At 42.8% G+C, this 24,820-nt stretch overlaps 1 protein-coding gene across 2 annotated transcripts in view; it reads right to left on the bottom strand.

Moving 5' to 3' along the window:
* Nucleotides 1-24,820, bottom strand: part of LOC110512778 (thyrotropin-releasing hormone-degrading ectoenzyme) — a 391,934-nt gene that overhangs the window by 77,152 nt on the left and 289,962 nt on the right. The window lies entirely within an intron of this gene.

Here is a 24,820-nt window from a genome sequence, read left to right as displayed (position 1 = left end):
TTGTGTTTATAGCTCCAACAGTACAGTACAGTAATACATAATGCTTGTGTTTATAGCTCCATCAGTACAGTACAGTAATACATAATGCTTGTGTTTATAGCTCCAACAGTACAGTAATACATAATGCTTGTGTTTATAGCTCCAACAGTACAGTAATACATAATGCTTGTGTTTATAGCTCCAACAGTACAGTAATACATAATGCTTGTGTTCATAGCTCCAACAGTACAGTACAGTAATACATAATGCTTGTGTTTATAGCTCCAACAGTACAGTAATACATAATGCTTGTGTTTATAGCTCCAACAGTACAGTAATACATAATGCTTGTGTTTATAGCTCCAACAGTACAGTAATACATAATGCTTGTGTTCATAGCTCCAACAGTACAGTACAGTAATACATAATGTTTGTGTTTATAGCTCCAACAGTACAGTAATACATAATGCTTGTGTTTATAGCTCCAACAGTACAGTACAGTAATACATAATGCTTGTGTTTATAGCTCCAACAGTACAGTAATACATAATGCTTGTGTTTATAGCTCCAACAGTACAGTAATACATAATGCTTGTGTTTATAGCTCCATCAGTACAGTAGAGTAATACATAATGCTTGTGTTTATAGCTCCAACAGTACAGTAATACATAATGCTTGTGTTTATATCTCCAACAGTACAGTACTACATAATGCTTGTGTTTATAGCTCCAACAATACAGTACAGTAATACATAATACAAGTTTTCAACTTGGTTTCATCAGACCAGAGAATCTTGTTTCTCATGGTCTGAGAGTCATTATTTTGTATTCTATTTAACCTGTATTTAACCAGGCAAGTCGGTTAAGAACAAATTCTTATTTACCTTGACGGCCCACACAGTCGCTTTGTCATCATAAGGTATTCAGTGTAGATTGCTGAGGATTTTATATTTTAATCCATGTTAGAATAAGTCTGTAACGTAACAAAATGTGGAAAAAGTCAAGGGGTCTGAGTACTTTCCGAAGGCCCTGCATCTGTTGGTCACAGATACCTTAAAAGAAAGGTAGGGCCATGGATTATAAAACCAGCCAGTATCTGGTGTGGCCACCATTTACCACATGCAGAGCGACACATCTTTGAATAGATTTGATCAGGCTGTTGATTGGTGGCCCGTGGAATGTTGTCCCACTCCTCTTCAATGGCTGTGTGAAGTTGCTGGATATTGGCGGGAACTGGAACACGCTGTCGTATACGTCGATCCAGAGCATCCCAAACATGCTCAATGGGTCACATGTCTGATGAGTATGCAGGCCATGGAAGAACTGGGACATTTTCAGCTTCCAGGAATTGTGTACAGATACTTGCGACATGGAGACGTCCATTATCATACTGAAACATGAGGTGATGGCGTTGAATTACTAGTACAACAATGGTCCTCAAGGTTCTCGTCACGGTATCTCTGCTCATTCAAATTGCCATCGATAAAATACAATTGTGTTCGTTGTCCGTAGCTTAAGCCTGCCCATACCATAACACCACCACCACTATGGCGCACCCTGTTCACAACGTTGACATCATCAAACTGCTCGCCCCCACACGACGCCATACACAGTCTGCCATCTTCCTGATACAGTGAATGATGAAGGTGTTTAGCTTGTCGGGAGGCAAGGATATGAAGGTGTTTAGCTTGTCGGGAGGCGAGGATATGAAGGTGGTTAGCTTGTCGGGAGGCGAGGATATGAAGGTGTTTAGCTTGTCGGGAGGCGAGGATATGAAGGTGTTTAGCTTGTCGGGAGGCGAGGATATGAAGGTGTTTAGCTTGTCGGGAGGCGAGGATATGAAGGTGTTTAGCTTGTCGGGAGGCGAGGATATGAAGGTGTTTAGCTTGTCGGGAGGCGAGGATATGAAGGTGGTTAGCTTGTCGGGAGGCGAGGATATGAAGGTGTTTAGCTTGTCGGGAGGCGAGGATATGAAGGTGTTTAGCTTGTCGGGAGGCGAGGATATGAAGGTGTTTAGCTTGTCGGGAGGCGAGGATATGAAGGTGTTTAGCTTGTCGGGAGGCGAGGATATGAAGGTGTTTAGCTTGTCGGGAGGCGCGGATATGAAGGTGTTTAGCTTGTCGGGAGGCGAGGCGTCGGTGTCTGCGACGTGGCTGGTTTTCCCTTTATAATCCTTGATTGTCTGGAGTCCCTGCCACATACGTCTCGAGTCTGAGTCGTTGAATTGCGACTCCACTTCGTCCATGTACTGTCGTTTTGCCTGTTTGATTGCGTTACAGAGGGCATAGCTGGTCAGTTTGTACACGTCCATGTTCCAAGTCAAATTGACGTGGTTAAATGTGCTTTCAGATTCGGGCAAATGATGTCATCTATCCATGGTTTATGGTTCGGATAAATTGTAATCATCACGGTGGGAACATCATCCTCCTGATGAACTCAGTGTATACATTGATATTATTTTCAGAGACAACACAAACATTTCCCAGTCCATGTGATCAAAACAATCTTGAAGGCATAGATTTCGATTGGTCAGACCTACGTTGAACAGTCCTTACAATGGGTCCCTCCCTTCCTGTTTAAATTTCTGACAATAGGAGGAGGGGAGCAAAATGGAGGCCTGTGTCCAATTTTCTTTATTAAAGTCCCCAGCTACAGTCGATGCGGCTTCAGGATATGTGGTTTCCATCTTTCAGTGTAGTTCCATAGCAGTGTTGGCTTGGGGGGGGGGGGGGGGGGGGGGGACATACACGGCCGTGAAGATGACCGAAGAAAAATGATCTTGGGAGGTAATTGATGGTGATGTATTCCAGTTTCGGGAGAACAAAAGGACTTCCTGTTCATTACCACCATGAGTAGTTCATCATGAAACATACAACTCCATCTTTTATTTTTCCCGGAGAGTTCTTTCTTCCTGTCCGCGTGATATATGGAGAACCCCACAGGCTGACTGTATGGGGACGGTATATCCGGAGAGAGCCATGGTTCCACAAAACAGAGTACGTTACGGTCCCTGATGTTTCTCTGGAAGGAGATCCTCGTCTGCTTTATTGTACAGGGACGGAAAGTAAGGACAATAATACACCCGGAAGCGATGGATGGTAATGCAGGCCTCCTGAGTCTGACTAAGAGCCCTCTCCTTGTTCTTCTTCTGCAGTGACGGTGTCTTGGAGCAGCCCCCAGGATGGATGGAACTGCCTCAGGGAGTATAAACAAAGGATCCAATACAGGGAAATTGAATCTAAATGCTGGTGAGTGACCGCCGATCTAATATCCAAAAGTTATTCACGGCTGTAGATTAATTATGCAAGAAACGTTTTGAGCAAATAATGTCAGAAATAACAGCGAAAAAAATACAATATACTGCTAAGTTGGTTGGGGGCTAGAAACAGGATGACCATGTCTGTTGCCACAATCTAGTACTATCATTCAGTCTGTCATTACTATCAGTACTATCATTCAGTCTGTCATTACCATCTAGTACTATCATTCAGTCTGTCATTACTATCAGTACTATCATTCAGTCTGTCATTACCATCTAGTACTATCATTCAGTCTGTCATTACTATCAGTACTATCATTCAGTCTGTCATTACTATCAGTGCTATCATTCAGTCTGTCATTACCATCTAGTACTATCATTCAGTCTGTCATTACCATCTAGTACTATCATTCAGTTTGTCATTACCATCAGTACTATCATTCAGTCTGCCATTATCATCAGTACTATCATTCAGTCTGTCATTACCATCTAGTACTATCATTCAGTCTGCCATTATCATCAGTACTATCATTCAGTCTGTCATTACCATCTAGTACTATCATTCAGTCTGTCATTACCATCAGTACTATAATTCAGTCTGTCATTACTATCATTACTATCATTCAGTCTGCCATTATCATCGGCACTGTCATTCAGTCTGGCATTACCATCAGTACTATCATTCAGTCTGTCATTACCATCAGTGCTATCATTCAGTCTGTCATTACCATCTAGTACTATCATTCAGTCTGCCATTACCATCTAGTACTATCATTCAGTCTGTCATTACTATCAGTACTATCATTCAGTCTGTCATTACTATCAGTACTATCATTCAGTCTGCCATTACTATCTAGTACTACCATTCAGTCTGCCATTACCATCTAGTACTATCATTCAGTCTGTCATTACCATCTAGTACTATCATTCAGTCTGCCATTACCATCTAGTACTATCATTCAGTCTGTCATTACCATCAGTACTATCATTCAGTCTGCCATTACCATCTAGTACTATCATTCAGTCTCTCATTACTATCATTACTATCATTCAGTCTGTCATTACTATCAGTACTATCATTCAGTCTGCCATTATTATCATTCAGTCAGTCAGCCATTCAGTCAGCCAGTCAGTCTGTCATTCAGTCATTGTCAGCTTGTCAGTCAGTCAGCCAGCCAGCCAGTCAGGCAGTCAGCCAGTCAGGTCCATTTCTAATGTCTGGGAAACCATAAGAGCTCACTGCTAAATGTGTTGAAACAGCATCGCTGGAGTGGACTGATTGGGGAGAGGAGGAGGGAGAGGTAGGGGCTAATCAGGAACTTGGGGAACGCAGTCAGAGCGACTCGCTTTGACAGCTCACCACAGCAGCACTCGAAATCAGAGTGGTAAATTTGCAGCCTGCCGCCAATGCAGCACCTTGCCCGAGGAAAGAACCTCAGGCCAGGACCAAACCACAGAACCTCAGCCTGGCTCCCCCTGAATCCCAATACATACCCTAGGCTACTGTGTTCTCTCTCTCTCTCTCTCTCTCTCTCTCTCTCTCTCTCTCTCCCTCTCCCTCCCTCCCTCTCTAATTTAGTGAACAGTTCAACGTTAGCCCAATGTGGATGGCTAAAGTAGTGCTGAAAGGAAGTAGATGGACATCCTATAGGAAGTAGATGGACATCCTATAGGAAGTAGATGGACATCCTATAGGAAGTAGATGGACATCCTATAGGAAGTAGATGGACATCCTTAAGGAAGTAGATGGACATCCTATAGGAAGTAGATGGACATCCTATAGGAAGTAGATGGACATCCTATAGGAAGTAGATGGACTTCCTCGGTATAAAGTGCAGGGGGAATTCTAAACGTAACAAGAAAGCGAGGACAAGAGAAACGTAAGACCTTAATTAAAAATGTGCGATTCAGAATCAGTTAGTTGGGTTATAAAACTCCTCTGATGTTTTAAAAAGGAGAATTTATACATCAAAGACTGGACAGTTTGTAAAAATGTTTTCCAGGTGGGTGGTGTAGTGTAATATTGGCGAAGACTCTGCAGAGATGCCACCCTGAATAGTAAACTCAGCTTCTATATCTTCTCCTGTGTTGGTCAGACTATAATAATAATAGTAGAGTTTGTTCAGTGCAGCGTAATCTCTAATCCCTGATCTGTAATCCAGGGCCACCAAGGACCAGGCGTTAAATACAAGGTAAGGGATTATTAGTATTATTATTGACGCTGTCAATTCAGTCTGCTTTCCAAATAGGACATTTTGTTCATGCTTCACCTGCTTTAGGATGACTAGATATTTTTTGGGGGTGGGGGGTGGGGGGTTGACAATAATGATAGATAATTGCTTCACAGCGCTTGCCAGGGCAATAATTGGCGTGACCAGACAGAAGATCTTTTAGATTCGTCATCATCCGTCTGTGGTGAATAATGTTGTCTAAACCTGTCGTAGTTTGACAAGTTCTCTATTCAGACGAAGCAACGTTAATCATCTGGAAATCAGCCATCCTTCCTCTCGGGTGTCTAAAACAACACGTGATATTTCGGCTCCCGTTTTTTAAAATGACGTTCAGCTTATAAAGCCTTCATAATGCCTTCATGAGCACTACATAAATGTGTTTGTTACAGAGCATCTATAACCGTATGTCGTGCTTTATTAAGGGGTTCACAAATGTGGTACAACTTTGTGACATAATCACCAATGTCAAATGTGACATAATCACCAATGTCAAATGTGACATAATCACCAATGTCAAATGTGACATAATCACCAATGTCAAATGTGACATAATCACCAATGTCAAATGTGACATAATCACCAATGTCAAATGTGAACATAATCACCAATGTCAAATGTGACATAATCACCAATGTCAAATGTGACATAATCACCAATGTCAAAAGTGACATAATCACCAATGTCAAATGTGACATAATCACCAATGTCAAATGTGAACATAATCACCAATGTCAAATGTGAACATAATCACCAATGTCAAAAGTGACATAATCACCAATGTCAAATGTGACATAATCACCAATGTCAAATGTGACATAACCCACTATGGCAAATATGACATAAACATGTGCTTTGTAAAGGATGACATATTGTGCTGCAGGATTCCAACACTCTCTAAAGTGAAGTCACGTTAGTCACATTTACACCGAATCTCATTCCCCGGACACTTCCTGGCCAAATGTGCCGAAGGTCGACAACTACTGTGATTATTATTATTTGATCCTGCAGGTCATTTATGAACGTTTGAACATCTTGGCCATGTTCTGTTATAATCTCCACCCGGCACAGCCAGAAGAGGACTGGCCACACCTCATAGCCTGGTTCCTCTCCACCCGGCACAGCCAGAAGAGGACTGGCCACCCCTCAGAGCCTGGTTCCTCTCTAGGTTTCTTCCTAGGTTCTGGCCTTTCTAGGGAGTTTTTCCTAGCCACCGTGCTTCTACACCTGCATTGCTTGCTGTTTGGGGTTTTAGGCTGGGTTTCTGTACAGCACTTTGAGATATCAGCTGATGAACGAAGGGCTATATAAATACATTTGATTTGATTTGATGACCCAACACATCAAATGTGTCCTTCATTAGTTAGGGTTAAATTGTGGAAATGTTGAGCCATAATTATAACTTTGTGGCTGTGTTAAATAGTGACGACCAGAGGGAACGTTTTTGCTCGCTAAGGATGACACATACTTTACTCAGTGAGGCCACTCCCATGTAATTCTACGGTCCCTCCCACTCAGGCCAACTCTGAATGGTTGCTATGCCAGGTTTCTATGTGCTGTGTGTCCAATAGCCTGGAGACGACGACGCACAAAGAAGCACTGACCTTGATGAAAGCCACCAACATAAGGACATTGAAAGTGGCTTTTCTTCCAGAGGCATGTCACATGTTTCTCCGTACACATACAGAACAATACAACGAGTCACACCGCGTGGTGCTGGGCCCGGTCGGGTCTTTGACACCCCCCCCCCCCCCCCCCCCCACTGAAAGATTAGCCATTAAAATGTGGGCACCATTGTAACAGGTTGTAATCAAACACTGGTCTCCATGGGAACAGAGGAGGAATACCTGGTGAGGTAGTCTCAGGTTGGACTAGTCCAAATCATCTTAGTTCTGACACACACACACACACACACACATGCACACGCACACACACACACACACACACACGAACACACACACACACACACACGCTTTGCATGTCCATCAACCAATTTAAATACCTCTCACACTCTACAGTAACCTGTGGGATCATGAGAGAACCTTCATAGATCAGCAGAACATAAATAACCTATTTATTGACACTTTATATAGTCTGCTGTAATACTTACTTTGAAGTGAGACCCCCTCGGTCATGTATAACACATCTATAAAGACTCTATATCGCATGTGGCAGAACTTACTTTGAAGTGAGACACCCTCGGTCATTTATAACACATCTATAAAGACTCTATATCGCATGTGGCAGAACTTACTTTGAAGTGAGACACCCTCGGTCATGTATAACACATCTATAAAGACTCTATATCGCATGTGGCAGAACTTACTTTGAAGTGAGACACCCTCGGTCATGTATAACACATCTATAAAGACTCTATATCGCATGTGGCAGAACTTACTTTGAAGTGAGACCCCCTCGGTCATGTATAACACATCTATAAAGACTCTATATCGCATGTGGCAGAACTTACTTTGAAGTGAGACCCCCTCGGTCATGTATAACACATCTATAAAGACTCTATATCGCATGTGGCAGAACTTACTTTGAAGTGAGACACCCTCGGTCATGTATAACACATCTATAAAGACTCTATATCGCATGTGGCAGAACTTACTTTGAAGTGAGACCCCCTCGGTCATTTATAACACATCTATAAAGACTCTATATCGCATGTGGCAGAACTTACTTTGAAGTGAGACACCCTCGGTCATGTATAACACATCTATAAAGACTCTATATCGCATGTGGCAGAACTTACTTTGAAGTGAGACACCCTCGGTCATGTATAACACATCTATAAAGACTCTATATCGCATGTGGCAGAACTTACTTTGAAGTGAGACACCCTCGGTCATGTATAACACATCTATAAAGACTCTATATCGCATGTGGCAGAACTTACTTTGAAGTGAGACCCCCTCGGTCATGTATAACACATCTATAAAGACTCTATATCGCATGTGGCAGAACTTACTTTGAAGTGAGACACCCTCGGTCATGTATAACACATCTATAAAGACTCTATATCGCATGTGGCAGAACTTACTTTGAAGTGAGACACCCTCGGTCATGTATAACACATCTATAAAGACTCTATATCGCATGTGGCAGAACTTACTTTGAAGTGAGACCCCCTCGGTCATTTATAACACATCTATAAAGACTCTATATCGCATGTGGCAGAACTTACTTTGAAGTGAGACACCCTCGGTCATGTATAACACATCTATAAAGACTCTATATCGCATGTGGCAGAACTTACTTTGAAGTGAGACACCCTCGGTCATGTATAACACATCTATAAAGACTCTATATCGCATGTGGCAGAACTTACTTTGAAGTGAGACACCCTCGGTCATGTATAACACATCTATAAAGACTCTATATCGCATGTGGCAGAACTTACTTTGAAGTCAGACGACCCCTTTGGTAAACATTTTCATATTTTTTTTTAAAAACAATGTCAAAACATTACGTTTCAAAAAAGTCCAGCAACGCAATTACATCGAACAGCACGCGGGGCTCTGAACAACGTAGCTTTTCCCTGAGCTGGCGGAGGAATGGTCCGTGCCTCTCTGCCTGCTGGAGGTACTGAAGGGTTCCAACTTTAAAAGTAACAACAAAGAAAGTTAACAGGTCTGTGAGGAAACGCCTTTGTCACTCAAATCAGGAAAAAACATTTCTGTGTTTTATTATTTTATTTATTTAACCGTTATTTAACTGGGCAAGTTAGTTAAGAACAAATTGTTATTTACAATGACGGCCTACCCCGGCCAAGCCTTCCCCTACCCCCGGACGACCCTGGGCCAATTGTGCGCCAGAAAAACTCTGAATGGGGAAATGGGAAACTCAATTCAATTTGTATTATATTCATCTTTTATTTACAAAACTCATGATGTGACTATGAGACATGGCTGTATCTATTATTTGAGATAACGATTGCGATAGCTACAGTATGTAATCTAACTCAACACGTAACTACTACAAATTCATTTAAATTACAATAAAATAAAGCTTAACTGACTGGTTTCCGGTGGCACTACAAATGAGCATTTGATTTGCCAACTTACAGCGCAACAGAAACACCGCTGACCAAACAACACAGTTCAGGAATTAAAGGAATTAAAGGGCAACGACACTCAAAAATCTAAGTTTCTTAGAGAACTCATTCCCCGTTGTTGTAAACACAGAAAATCAAATTTTGTTGTTTTTTTATTTTAAAAAAGTGTGGGGGAAAATGGGGGAAATCTGAAACCTGGAAAAACAAATACAGAGAAAACAGAATTTGGAGAATAAATATTGAGTTAGGCAAAAAAAATATAACCGATTTTAAAAGGAAGTATCGAACATTTTTGTTGCTGTGTATGACTGCACTTTAGAGTGTGTCATCCTGCAGCACAGCATTGTGGGGGAAGTTGAGGTCAGGTCCAATATTGGCTCTGCACCCAGGGAGGTAAAGAGGTTGGGTCATCCTAGAAATGTTTTACAGTAATATAATATAATTTACGCAATTTACCAGACGCTTTTATCCAAAAGCGACTTTTAGTCATGAGCGCGTACATTGTTTTTTTTTAACGTGTGGGTAGTCATGACAACCTAACACACTATCCCGGTGCTGCGATGCTCTACCGAGATGCATGACGAGGTTATAATGCTGCGTGAAGCCTTCATATGATGTATACGAACCTTTATGAAGCAGTGCTTCTGTCACCCACTCACTATAAAGCACAGCTTCATTTTTGACATAGTGACATTATGTCACATTTGACATTGCTGGTTATGTCACACAGTTACGCCACACTTACGAAGCCTATTATAGAGCATGACATACGGTTATAGATCATTTGTGACACGTTTATGTTGTGTTTATGAAGGCTTTATGAAGCCTGTTATAGAGCATGACATACGGTTATAGATCATTTGTGACACTTTATGTTGTGTTTATGAAGGCTTTATGAAGCCTGTTATAAGCTGTACGTCATTTAAAACGGGGATCGTTGATCATGGCTTTGAACACACACACACACACACAACACACACACACACACACACACACACACACACACACACACACACACACACACACACACACACACACACACACACACCTTCTGTATCCTCTGAGACATATTGACAGGGGGAGTAAAGCCAGGATAGACCAGCCATGCTGCCAGTGATCCTGGGCTTCCCTTCACAAAAGGCTTTGTGCCCGCTTCACGTGGCAGATTACTGATGCAAATTGGTTTCTCATGAATAGCCCGATGGAAAGCTGTGAATATCAGCATTCATTGAATTAATTGGCCGTCACAGACGATTGATGAGGCGTTAGATGTGTCAATGGGACAAACAGACTTAGTGAGAAGTGAAATCCTCTTCATCAGTCAAAGGTGTGCCTATCGCATGTCTTTAGTGCTTATAGTACTTCCAGTACTTACCCCCCTATAGGGGCAGACAGACAGATCATGACCTATTCATAGGGATACAATGGGTGATTGAGGTGGTGACAACAACAGTGAAATATCCGGGCTGCATGTTGCAGAGGATCTCGGGCAGAGAGTATCGTTTCAAATGGCCAAGTATTGCACATCGTTGTAGTTCTAAATGATGTATTATTACCATTGAGTTCAGCTCCCAGGGCTTTGTCTAGAGATATCATTACAGTAGTGGAGATGTGAGGAGAGAACTGAGGATGCTGGGTCCTTCATGGAGACTGGAAGTCTGAGGAGAGAACTGAGGATGCTTGGTCCTTCATGGAGACTGGAGGTGTGAGGAGAGAACTGAGGATGCTTGGTCCTTCATGGAGAGTGGAAGTGTGAGGAGAGAACTGAGGATGCTTGGTCCTTCATGGAGAGTGGAGGTGTGAGGAGAGAACTGAGGATGCTGGGTCCTTCATGGAGACTGGAAGTCTGAGGAGAGAACTGAGGATGCTTGGTCCTTCATGGAGACTGGAGGTGTGAGGAGAGAACTGAGGATGCTGGGTCCTTCATGGAGAGTGGAAGTGTGAGGAGAGAACTGAGGATGCTTGGTCCTTCATGGAGAGTGGAGGTGTGAGGAGAGAACTGAGGATGCTTGGTCCTTCATGGAGAGTGGAAGTGTGAGGAGAGAACTGAGGATGCTTGGTCCTTCATGGAGAGTGGAGGTGTGAGGAGAGAACTGAGGATGCTGGGTCCTTCATGGAGAGTGGAGGTGTGAGGAGAGAACTGAGGATGCTGGGTCCTTCATGGACAGTGGAGGTGTGAGGAGAGAACTGAGGATGCTTGGTCCTTCATGGAGAGTGGACGTGTGAGGAGAGAACTGAGGATGCTGGGTCCTTCATGGAGAGTGGAAGTGTGAGGAGAAAAATAAGACTGCTTGTTGCAGGTTCTGACTCTCTGTTATTTACCAGGCAGAACCCAGGTCCTGACTCTGTTATTTACCAGGAAGAACCCAGGTCCTGACTCTGTTATTTACCAGGCAGAACCCAGGTCCTGACTCTGTTATTTACCAGGCAGAACCCAGGTCCTGACTCTGTTATTTAACATGGAGATCCCAGGTCCTGACTCTGTTATTTACCAGGCAGAACCCAGGTCCTGACTCTGTTATTTACCAGGCAGAACCCAGGTCCTGACTCTCTGTTATTTATCGGGAAGAACCCAGGTCCTGACTCTGTTATTTACCAGGCAGAACCCAGGTCCTGACTCTGTTATTTAAAAGGCAGAACCCAGATCCTGAGCTTTGTTTGGTCAGGCACAGAGGTAATGCATGAAAAATAAAACACACCTGTTTAGCAATGCGGGAATGGAACAATATATATATATATATAAATATATACAGACTACCGGTCAAAAGTTTTAGAACACCTACTCATTCAAGGGTTTTTCTTTATTTTTACTATTTTCTACATTGTGAAGACATCAATACTATGAAATAACGCATTTCGATTCATGTAGTAGCCAGAAAAGTGTTAAACAAATTAAAATATATTTTATATTTGAGATTTTTTAAATAGCCACCCTTTGCCTTGATCACAGCTTTGCAAACTCTTTGCATTCTCAACCATTCTCAACTTGGCATTCTCAACCAGCTTCACCTGGAATGATTTTACAACAGTCTTGAAGGAGTTCCCACATATACTGAGCACTTGCTGGCTACTTTTCCGTCACTCTGCAGTCCAACTCATGCCAAACCATCTCAATTTGGTTGAGGTCGAGGGATTGTGGAGGCCAGGTCATCTGATGCAGCACTCTCCTTCTTGGTAAAATAGCACTTACACAGCCTGGAGGTGTGTTGGGTCATTGTCCCGTTGAAAAAAAATGATAGTCCAACCAGATGGGATGGCGTATTAGTGCAGAATGCTGTGGTAGCCATGCTGGTTAAGTGTGCCTTGAATTCTAAATAAATCACAATAAATCACAGACAGCGTCACCAGCAAGCACCCCCGCCCCATAACACCTCCTCCTCCATGCTTCACGGTGGGAAATACACATGTGGATCATCCGTTCACCCACACAGCATCTCACAAAGACACAGCGGTTGGAACCAAAAATCTCCAATTTGGACCAGTCTAATGTCCATTGCTCGTGTTTCTTGGACCAAGCAAGTCTCTTCTTCTTATTGGTGTCCTTTTAGTAGTGGTTTCGTTGCAGCAATTCAACCATGAAGGCCTGATTCACACAGTCTCCTCTGAACAGCTGATATTGAGATGTGTCTGTTACTTCAACTCTGTGAAGCATTTGGTAACTCTAATGAACTTATCCTCTGCAGCAGAGGTAACTCTGGGTCTTCTTTTCCTGTGGTGGTCCTCATGAGAGCCCGTTTCATCATAGTGCTTGATGTTTTTTGCGACTGCACTTGAAGAAACTTCAAAGTTATGAAAATGTTCCGTATTGACTGACCTTCATGTCTTAAAGTAATGGTGGACTGTCGTTTCTCTTTGCTTATTTCAGCTGTTCTTGCCACAATATGGACTTGGTCTTTTACCAAATAGGTCTGTCTTCTGTATACCACCCATACCTTGTCACAACACAACTGATTGGCTCAAACACACTAAGTAGGAAAGAAATTCCACAAATGTACTTTTAACAAGGCACACCTGTTATTTGAAATGCATTCCGGGTGACTATGTCATGAAGCTAGTTGAGAGAATGCCAAGAGCTGTCATCAAGGCAAAGGGTGGCTATTAACACTTGTTTTGTTACTACATGATTCCATATGTGTTATTTCATAGTATCAATGTCTTCACTATTATTCTACAATGTAGAAAGAAAGAAAAGAGTAGATGTTCTAAAACTTTTGACCAGTTGTGTGTGTATATATACAGTTGAAGTCTGAAGTTTGCATTCATTTTAGCATAATACATTTAAACTCAGTTTTTCACAATTCCCGACATTTAATTCTAGTAAAAAAAATCCTTTCTTAGGTCAGTTATGATCACAACTTTATCTTAAGAATGTGAAATGTCAGAATAATAGTTGAGAGAATGATTCATTTCATGTTTTATTTCTTTCATCACATTCCCAGTGGGTCAGAAGTTTACATTCACTCAATTAGTATTTGGTAGCATTGCCTTTACATTGTTTAACTTGGGTCAAACGTTTTGGGTAGCCTTCCACAAGCTTCCCATAATAAGTTGGGTGAATTTTGGCCCATTCCTCCTGACAGAGCTGGTGTAACTGAGTCAGGTTTGTAGGCCTCCTTGCTCGCACACGCTTTTTCAGTTCTGCCCACAAATTTTCTATAGGATTGAGGTCAGAGCTTTGTGATTGCGACTAAAATACCTTGACTTTGTTGTCCTTAAGCCATTTTGCCACAACTTTGGAAGTATGCTTGGGGTCATTGTCCGTTTGGAAGACCCATTTGCAACAAAGCTTTAACTTCTTGACTGATGTCTTGAGATGTTGCTTCAATATATCCACATAATATTCCATCCTCATGATGCCATCTATTTTGTGAAGTGCACCAGTCCCGCCTGCAGCAAAGCACCCCCACAACATGATGCTGCCACCCCCGTGCTTCACGGTTGGGATGCTGTTCTTCGGCTTGTAAGCCTCCCCAAACATAACAATGGTTATTATGGCCAAACAGTTCTATTTTTGTTTCATCAGACCAGAGGGCATTTCTCCAAAAAGTATGATCTTTGTCCCCATGTGCAAACCGTAGTCTGGCTTCATCCTTGCTGAGCAGCCTTTCAGGTTATGTCGATAAAGGACTTGTTTTACTGTGGATATAGATACTTTTGTACCTGTTTCCTCCAGCATCTTCACAAGGTATTTTGCTGTTGTTCTGGGATGGATTTGCACTTTTCGCACCAAAGTACGTTCATCGCTAGGAGACAGAACGCGTCTCCTTCATGAGCAGTATGATGGCTGCGTGGTCCCATGGTGTTTATACTTGCATACTATTGTTTGTACAGATGAACGCAGTACAGTATTTGTCCCAGGAATGAACCAGACTTGTGGAGGTCCACAATTTTTTTCTGATTTCTTTTGATTTTCCCATGATATCAAGCAAAGAGGCACTGCGTTTGAAGGTAGGCCTTGAAATACAGCCACAGGTACACCTCCAATTGATTCAATTTATGTCAATTAGACTATCAGAAGCTTCTAAAGCCATGACATCATTTTCTGGAATTTTCCAAGCGGTTTAAAGGCACACTCAACTTAGTGTATGTAAACTTCTGACCCACTGGAATTGTGATACAGTGAATTATAAGTGAAATAATCTGTCTGTTAACAATTGTTGGAAAAATGACGTGTCATACACAAAGTAGATGTCCTAACAGACTTACCAAAACTATAGGTTGTTTACAAGAAAAACTGTGGCGTGGTTGAAAAGAGAAAGAGAGAGAGAGAGAGAGAGAGAGAAAAAAAAATGCTCTTTTAACCTTTTACTGCACTGGGATAAATCAAGGTCACCAGAATGATTCTTGGTAGTCTTAAACAAATCTATTTTGAAACAAAAGTGGGGGGGGGTTCTCACTCTTCTTCGGGCCTATAGAAGGACTGGAGGCAGTTTAGCCCGAGGACATTAGCCATGGTCAGAGAGCTAGAGACCTTTCAGATAAACTGAACTGATTGATTGTGGCTTTTATTTGCAGCAGGTATCACCTGGGGGAAAAGATGTGCTTTAAGCTGCCATTACGATATGATCTAACGTGGGAATCAACTTTAAACTGCCATTACGATATGATCTAACGTGGGAATCAACCTAATGAAGACATACTTCTGGACGATGTCTGTTACAAATGTTTGAACGTCAGTTTACAACATACCAGATGTAATACATTAGCGTTTTCAGCGCAGTCGTCAGGATGTCGTGAAATAAAATAGTGAAGATCATAACAATCAATCTGTAGAGTAAACAACATCATGACATCACCATACAAACACAATCAGCCCTATCGTCCCCTGGAGTAAACACACATCATGACATTAACCATACAAACACCATCAGCCCTATCGTCCCCTGGAGTAAACGCACATCATGACATTAACCATACAAACACCATCAGCCCTATCGTCCCCTGGAGTAAACGCACATCATGACATTAACCATACAAAGACCATTAGCCCTATCGTCCCCTGGAGTAAACGCACATCATGACATTAACCATACAAACACCATCAGCCCTATCGTCCCCTGGAGTAAACGCACATCATGACATTAACCATACAAACACAATAAGCCCTATCGTCCCCTGGAGTAAACACACATCATGACATTAACCATACAAACACCATCAGCCCTATCGTCCCCTGGAGTAAACGCACATCATGACATTAACCATACAAAGACCATTAGCCCTATCGTCCCCTGGAGTAAACGCACATCATGACATTAACCATACAAACACCATCAGCCCTATCGTTCCCTGGAGTAAACGCACATCATGACATTAACCATACAAAGACCATTAGCCCTATCGTCCCCTGGAGTAAACGCACATCATGACATTAACCATACAAACACCATCAGCCCTATCGTCCCCTGGAGTAAACGCACATCATGACATTAACCATACAAACACAATAAGCCCTATCGTCCCCTGGAGTAAACACACGTCATGACATCACCATACAAACACTATCAGCCCTATCGTCCCCTGGAGTAACCACACATCATGACATCACCATACAAACACCATCAGCCCTATCGTCCCGTAGAGTAAACACACATCATGACATCACCATACAAACACCATCAGCACTATCGTCCCGTAGAGTAAACACACATCATGACATTAACCATACAAAGACCATTAGCCCTATCGTCCCCTGGAGTAAACGCACATCATGACATTAACCATACAAACACCATCAGCCCTATCGTCCCCTGGAGTAAACGCACATCATGACATTAACCATACAAAGACCATTAGCCCTATCGTCCCCTGGAGTAAACGCACATCATGACATTAACCATACAAACACCATCAGCCCTATCGTCCCCTGGAGTAAACGCACATCATGACATTAACCATACAAACACAATAAGCCCTATCGTCCCCTGGAGTAAACACACGTCATGACATCACCATACAAACACTATCAGCCCTATCGTCCCCTGGAGTAACCACACATCATGACATCACCATACAAACACCATCAGCCCTATCGTCCCGTAGAGTAAACACACATCATGACATCACCATACAAACACCATCAGCACTATCGTCCCGTAGAGTAAACACACATCATGACATTAACCATACAAACACCATCAGCCCTATCGTCCCCTGGAGTAAACAAACATCATGACATCACCACACAAACACCATCAGCCCTCTGTCACCCATTAGTATGACACTGCCCTTTTAAATCCTCATGTCTCTCATAGTCTCATCTATTTCCTGTCTGTAGGTTGTAAATGTCTGAATCGCCACTATATAATTGCAGAGGGACAATATAAAGTTGATTTGAATTTAATTCCCCCTGTTGATTCTGGACAATAGCCTCCCCCTCTCCACAGGCAGTTAACCCACTGTTCCTAGGCCGTCATTGAAAATAAGAATTTGTTCTTAACTGACTTGCCTGGTTAAATAAAGGTCAAATAAAGGTCAAATAAAAATATATAAATCAATATTGGTGTCCAGTTCACCAGGCATGACTGTGAACTCTATCGCTGTTGAGAGGAGAGTTGCCCAATAGTCCCTGACCTATATGTTGTTTAATACTGTATGTTGTTCTACAGTAGAGGCTATGCTGCAGCTGTGCTAGCAGGAGACAGAATGTTGTTTAATACTGTGTGTTGTTCTACAGTAGAGGCTATGCTGCAGCTGTGCTAGCGGGAGACAGAATGTGTTATACTGTGTGTTGTTCTACAGTAGAGGCTATGCTGCAGCTGTGCTAGCGGGAGACAGAATGTTGTTTAATACTGTGTGTTGTTCTACAGTAGAGGCTATGCTGCAGCTGTGCTAGCAGGAGACAGAATGTTGTTTAATACTGTATGTTGTTCTACAGTAGAGGCTATGCTGCAGCTGTGCTAGCAGGAGACAGAATGTTTTATACTGTATGTTGTTCTAAAGTAGAGGCTATGCTGCAGCTGTGCTAGCAGGAGACAGAATGTTTTATACTGTGTGTTGTTCTACAGTAGAGGCTATAATGCAGCTGTGAATGTTTAATACTGTGTGTTGTTCTACAGTAGAGGCTATGCTGCAGCCGTGCTAGCAGGAGACAGAATGTTGTTTAATACTGTATGTTTTTCTACAGTAGAGGCTATGCTGCAGCTGTGCTAGCGGGAGACAGAATGTGTTATACTGTGTGTTGTTCTACAGTAGAGGCTATGCTGCAGCTGTGCTAGCGGGAGACAGAATGTGTTATACTGTGTGTTGTTCTACAGTAGAGGCTATGCTGCAGCTGTGCTAGCGGGAGACAGAATGTTGTTTTATACTGTATGTTGTTCTACAGTAGAGGCTATGCTGCAGCTGTGCTAGCGGGAGACAGAATGTTGTTTAATACTGTGTGTTGTTCTACAGTAGAGGCTATGCTGCAGCTGTGCTAGCAGGAGACAGAATGTTGTTTAATACTGTGTGTTGTTCTACAGTAGAGGCTATGCTGCAGCTGTGCTAGCAGGAGACAGAATGTTGTTTAATACTGTGTGTTGTTCTACAGTAGAGGCTATGCTGCAGCTGTGCTAGCAGGAGACAGAATGTTTTATACTGTATGTTGTTCTACAGTAGAGGCTATGCTGCAGCTGTGCTAGCGGGAGACAGAATGTTGTTTAATACTGTGTGTTGTTCTACAGTAGAGGCTATGCTGCAGCTGTGCTAGCAGGAGACAGAATGTTTTATACTGTGTGTTGTTCTACAGTAGAGGCTATGCTGCAGCTGTGAATGTTTAATACTGTGTGTTGTTCTACAGTAGAGGCTATGCTGCAGCTGTGCTAGCAGGAGACAGAATGTTGTTTAATACTGTGTGTTGTTCTACAGTAGAGGCTATGCTGCAGCTGTGCTAGCAGGAGACAGAATGTTTTATACTGTATGTTGTTCTACAGTAGAGGCTATGCTGCAGCTGTGCTAGCGGGAGACAGAATGTTGTTTAATACTGTGTGTTGTTCTACAGTAGAGGCTATGCTGCAGCTGTGCTAGCGGGAGACAGAATGTTGTTTAATACTGTGTGTTGTTCTACAGTAGAGGCTATGCTGCAGCTGTGCTAGCGGGAGACAGAAGGTTGTTTAATACTGTGTGTTGTTCTACAGTAGAGGCTATGCTGCAGCTGTGCTAGCAGGAGACAGAATGTTTTATACTGTGTGTTGTTCTACAGTAGAGGCTATGCTGCAGCTGTGAATGTTTAATACTGTGTGTTGTTCTACAGTAGAGGCTATGCTGCAGCTGTGCTAGCAGGAGACAGAATGTTGTTTAATACTGTGTGTTGTTCTACAGTAGAGGCTATGCTGCAGCTGTGCTAGCAGGAGACAGAATGTTTTATACTGTATGTTGTTCTACAGTAGAGGCTATGCTGCAGCTGTGCTAGCGGGAGACAGAATGTTGTTTAATACTGTGTGTTGTTCTACAGTAGAGGCTATGCTGCAGCTGTGCTAGCAGGAGACAGAATGTTTTATACTGTGTGTTGTTCTACAGTAGAGGCTATGCTGCAGCTGTGCTAGCGGGAGACAGAATGTTGTTTAATACTGTGTGTTGTTCTACAGTAGAGGCTATGCTGCAGCTGTGCTAGTGGGAGACAGAATGTTTTATACTGTATGTTGTTCTACAGTAGAGGCTATGCTGCAGCTGTGCTAGCAGGAGACAGAATGTTTTATACTGTATGTTGTTCTACAGTAGAGGCTATGCTGCAGCTGTGCTAGCGGGAGACAGAATGTTGTTTAATACTGTGTGTTGTTCTACAGTAGAGGCTATGCTGCAGCTGTGCTAGCAGGAGACAGAATGTGTTATACTGTGTGTTGTTCTACAGTAGAGGCTATGCTGCAGCTGTGCTAGCAGGAGACAGAATGTTGTTTAATACTGTGTGTTGTTCTACAGTAGAGGCTATGCTGCAGCTGTGCTAGCAGGAGACAGAATGTGTTATACTGTGTGTTGTTCTACAGTAGAGGCTATGCTGCAGCTGTGCTAGCGGGAGACAGAATGTTTTCTACTGTATGTTGTTCTACAGTAGAGGCTATGCTGCAGCTGTGCTAGCAGGAGACAGAATGTTTTATACTGTATGTTGTTCTACAGTAGAGGCTATGCTGCAGCTGTGAATGTTTAATACTGTGTGTTGTTCTACAGTAAAGGCTATGCTGCAGCTGTGCTAGCAGGAGACAGAATGTTTTATATACTGTATGTTGTTCTACAGTAGAGGCTATGCTGCAGCTGTGAATGTTTAATACTGTGTGTTGTTCTACAGTAGAGGCTATGCTGCAGCTGTGCTAGCAGGAGACAGAATGTTGTTTTATACTGTATGTTGTTCTACAGTAGAGGCTATGCTGCAGCTGTGCTAGCAGGAGACAGAATGTTGTTTAATACTGTATGTTGTTCTACAGTAGAGGCTATGCTGCAGCTGTGCTAGCAGGAGACAGAATGTTTTATACTGTATGTTGTTCTACAATAGAGGCTATGCTGCAGCTGTGCTAGCAGGAGACAGAATGTGTTATACTGTGTGTTGTTCTACAGTAGAGGCTATGCTGCAGCTGTGCTAGCAGGAGACAGAATGTTGTTTAATACTGTGTGTTGTTCTACAGTAGAGGCTATGCTGCAGCTGTGCTAGCGGGAGACAGAATGTTTAATACTGTATGTTGTTCTACAGTAGAGGCTATGCTGCAGCTGTGCTAGCAGGAGACAGAATGTTTTAGACTGTATGTTGTTCTACAGTAGAGGCTATGCTGCAGCTGTGCTAGCGGGAGACAGAATGTGTTATACTGTGTGTTGTTCTACAGTAGAGGCTATGCTGCAGCTGTGCTAGCGGGAGACAGAATGTTGTTTAATACTGTATGTTGTTCTACAGTAGAGGCTATGCTGCAGCTGTGCTAGCAGGAGACAGAATGTTGTTTAATACTGTCTGTTGTTCTACAGTAGAGGCTATGCTGCAGCTGTGCTAGTGGGAGACAGAATGTTGTTTAATACTGTGTGTTGTTCTACAGTAGAGGCTATGCTGCAGCTGTGCTAGCAGGAGACAGAATGTTTTATACTGTATGTTGTTCTACAGTAGAGGCTATGCTGCAGCTGTGCTAGCAGGAGACAGAATGTTGTTTTATACTGTATGTTGTTCTACAGTAGAGGCTATGCTGCAGCTGTGCTAGCGGGAGACAGAATGTTGTTTAATACTGTATGTTGTTCTACAGTAGAGGCTATGCTGCAGCTGTGCTAGCAGGAGACAGAATGTTTTATACTGTGTGTTGTTCTACAGTAGAGGCTATGCTGCAGCTGTGCTAGCAGGAGACAGAATGTTTAATACTGTGTGTTGTTCTACAGTAGAGGCTATGCCGCAGCTGTGCTTGCGGGAGACAGAATGTTGTTTAATACTGTGTGTTGTTCTACAGTAGAGGCTATGCTGCAGCTGTGCTAGTGGGAGACAGAATGTTTTATACTGTATGTTGTTCTACAGTAGAGGCTATGCTGCAGCTGTGCTAGCAGGAGACAGAATGTTGTTTTATACTATATGTTGTTCTACAGTAGAGGCTATGCTGCAGCTGTGCTAGCAGGAGACAGAATGTTTTATACTGTGTGTTGTTCTACAGTAGAGGCTATGCTGCAGCTGTGCTAGCGGGAGACAGAATGTTGTTTAATACTGTGTGTTGTTCTACAGTAGAGGCTATGCTGCAGCTGTGCTAGCAGGAGACAGAATGTTTTATACTGTGTGTTGTTCTACAGTAGAGGCTATGCTGCAGCTGTGAATGTTTAATACTGTGTGTTGTTCTACAGTAGAGGCTATGCTGCAGCTGTGATAGCAGGAGACAGAATGTTGTTTAATACTGTGTGTTGTTCTACAGTAGAGGCTATGCTGCAGCTGTGCTAGCAGGAGACAGAATGTTTTATACTGTATGTTGTTCTACAGTAGAGGCTATGCTGCAGCTGTGCTAGCGGGAGACAGAATGTTGTTTAATACTGTGTGTTGTTCTACAGTAGAGGCTATGCTGCAGCTGTGCTAGCAGGAGACAGAATGTTTTATACTGTGTGTTGTTCTACAGTAGAGGCTATGCTGCAGCTGTGCTAGCGGGAGACAGAATGTTGTTTAATACTGTGTGTTGTTCTACAGTAGAGGCTATGCTGCAGCTGTGCTAGTGGGAGACAGAATGTTTTATACTGTATGTTGTTCTACAGTAGAGACTATGCTGCAGCTGTGCTAGCAGGAGACAGAATGTTTTATACTGTATGTTGTTCTACAGTAGAGGCTATGCTGCAGCTGTGCTAGCGGGAGACAGAATGTTGTTTAATACTGTGTGTTGTTCTACAGTAGAGGCTATGCTGCAGCTGTGCTAGCAGGAGACAGAATGTGTTATACTGTGTGTTGTTCTACAGTAGAGGCTATGCTGCAGCTGTGCTAGCAGGAGACAGAATGTTGTTTAATACTGTGTGTTGTTCTACAGTAGAGGCTATGCTGCAGCTGTGCTAGCAGGAGACAGAATGTGTTATACTGTGTGTTGTTCTACAGTAGAGGCTATGCTGCAGCTGTGCTAGCGGGAGACAGAATGTTTTCTACTGTATGTTGTTCTACAGTAGAGGCTATGCTGCAGCTGTGCTAGCAGGAGACAGAATGTTTTATACTGTATGTTGTTCTACAGTAGAGGCTATGCTGCAGCTGTGCTAGCGGGAGACAGAATGTTTAATACTGTATGTTGTTCTACAGTAGAGGCTATGCTGCAGCTGTGCTAGCAGGAGACAGAATGTTTTATACTGTATGTTGATCTACAGTAGAGGCTATGCTGCAGCTGTGCTAGCGGGAGACAGAATGTTTTATACTGTGTGTTGTTCTACAGTAGAGGCTATGCTGCAGCTGTGAATGTTTAATACTGTGTGTTGTTCTACAGTAGAGGCTATGCTGCAGCTGTGATAGCAGGAGACAGAATGTTGTTTAATACTGTGTGTTGTTCTACAGTAGAGGCTATGCTGCAGCTGTGCTAGCAGGAGACAGAATGTTTTATACTGTATGTTGTTCTACAGTAGAGGCTATGCTGCAGCTGTGCTAGCAGGAGACAGAATGTTTTATACTGTGTGTTGTTCTACAGTAGAGGCTATGCTGCAGCTGTGAATGTTTAATACTGTGTGTTGTTCTACAGTAGAGGCTATGCTGCAGCTGTGATAGCAGGAGACAGAATGTTGTTTAATACTGTGTGTTGTTCTACAGTAGAGGCTATGCTGCAGCTGTGCTAGCAGGAGACAGAATGTTTTATACTGTATGTTGTTCTACAGTAGAGGCTATGCTGCAGCTGTGCTAGCGGGAGACAGAATGTTGTTTAATACTGTGTGTTGTTCTACAGTAGAGGCTATGCTGCAGCTGTGCTAGCAGGAGACAGAATGTTTTATACTGTGTGTTGTTCTACAGTAGAGGCTATGCTGCAGCTGTGCTAGCGGGAGACAGAATGTTGTTTAATACTGTGTGTTGTTCTACAGTAGAGGCTATGCTGCAGCTGTGCTAGTGGGAGACAGAATGTTTTATACTGTATGTTGTTCTACAGTAGAGACTATGCTGCAGCTGTGCTAGCAGGAGACAGAATGTTTTATACTGTATGTTGTTCTACAGTAGAGGCTATGCTGCAGCTGTGCTAGCAGGAGACAGAATGTGTTATACTGTGTGTTGTTCTACAGTAGAGGCTATGCTGCAGCTGTGCTAGCAGGAGACAGAATGTTGTTTAATACTGTGTGTTGTTCTACAGTAGAGGCTATGCTGCAGCTGTGCTAGCAGGAGACAGAATGTGTTATACTGTGTGTTGTTCTACAGTAGAGGCTATGCTGCAGCTGTGCTAGCGGGAGACAGAATGTTTTCTACTGTATGTTGTTCTACAGTAGAGGCTATGCTGCAGCTGTGCTAGCAGGAGACAGAATGTTTTATACTGTATGTTGTTCTACAGTAGAGGCTATGCTGCAGCTGTGCTAGCGGGAGACAGAATGTTTAATACTGTATGTTGTTCTACAGTAGAGGCTATGCTGCAGCTGTGCTAGCAGGAGACAGAATGTTTTATACTGTATGTTGATCTACAGTAGAGGCTATGCTGCAGCTGTGCTAGCGGGAGACAGAATGTTTAATACTGTATGTTGTTCTACAGTAGAGGCTATGCTGCAGCTGTGCTAGCAGGAGACAGAATGTTTTAGACTGTATGTTGTTCTACAGTAGAGGCTATGCTGCAGCTGTGCTAGCAGGAGACAGAATGTTGTTTAATACTGTGTGTTGTTCTACAGTAGAGGCTATGCTGCAGCTGTGCTAGCAGGAGACAGAATGTTTAATACTGTGTGTTGTTCTACAGTAGAGGCTATGCTGCAGCTGTGCTAGCAGGAGACAGAATGTTGTTTAATACTGTATGTTGTTCTACAGTAGAGGCTATGCTGCAGCTGTGCTAGCAGGAGACAGAATGTTTTATACTGTGTGTTGTTCTACAGTAGAGGCTATGCTGCAGCTGTGAATGTTTAATACTGTGTGTTGTTCTACAGTAGAGGCTATGCTGCAGCTGTGCTAGCAGGAGACAGAATGTTGTTTAATACTGTGTGTTGTTCTACAGTAGAGGCTATGCTGCAGCTGTGCTAGCAGGAGACAGAATGTTTTATACTGTATGTTGTTCTACAGTAGAGGCTATGCTGCAGCTGTGCTAGCGGGAGACAGAATGTTGTTTAATACTGTGTGTTGTTCTACAGTAGAGGCTATGCTGCAGCTGTGCTAGCAGGAGACAGAATGTTTTAGACTGTATGTTGTTCTACAGTAGAGGCTATGCTGCAGCTGTGCTAGCGGGAG

Source organism: Oncorhynchus mykiss, chromosome 15 (assembly GCF_057628025.1).
Source record: "Oncorhynchus mykiss isolate SJ-2025 chromosome 15, ASM5762802v1, whole genome shotgun sequence".
Lineage (NCBI taxonomy): Eukaryota > Metazoa > Chordata > Actinopteri > Salmoniformes > Salmonidae > Oncorhynchus > Oncorhynchus mykiss.
Note: the sequence above shows the minus strand (reverse complement) of the source record. Positions and strands in the feature narration are given on the sequence as shown.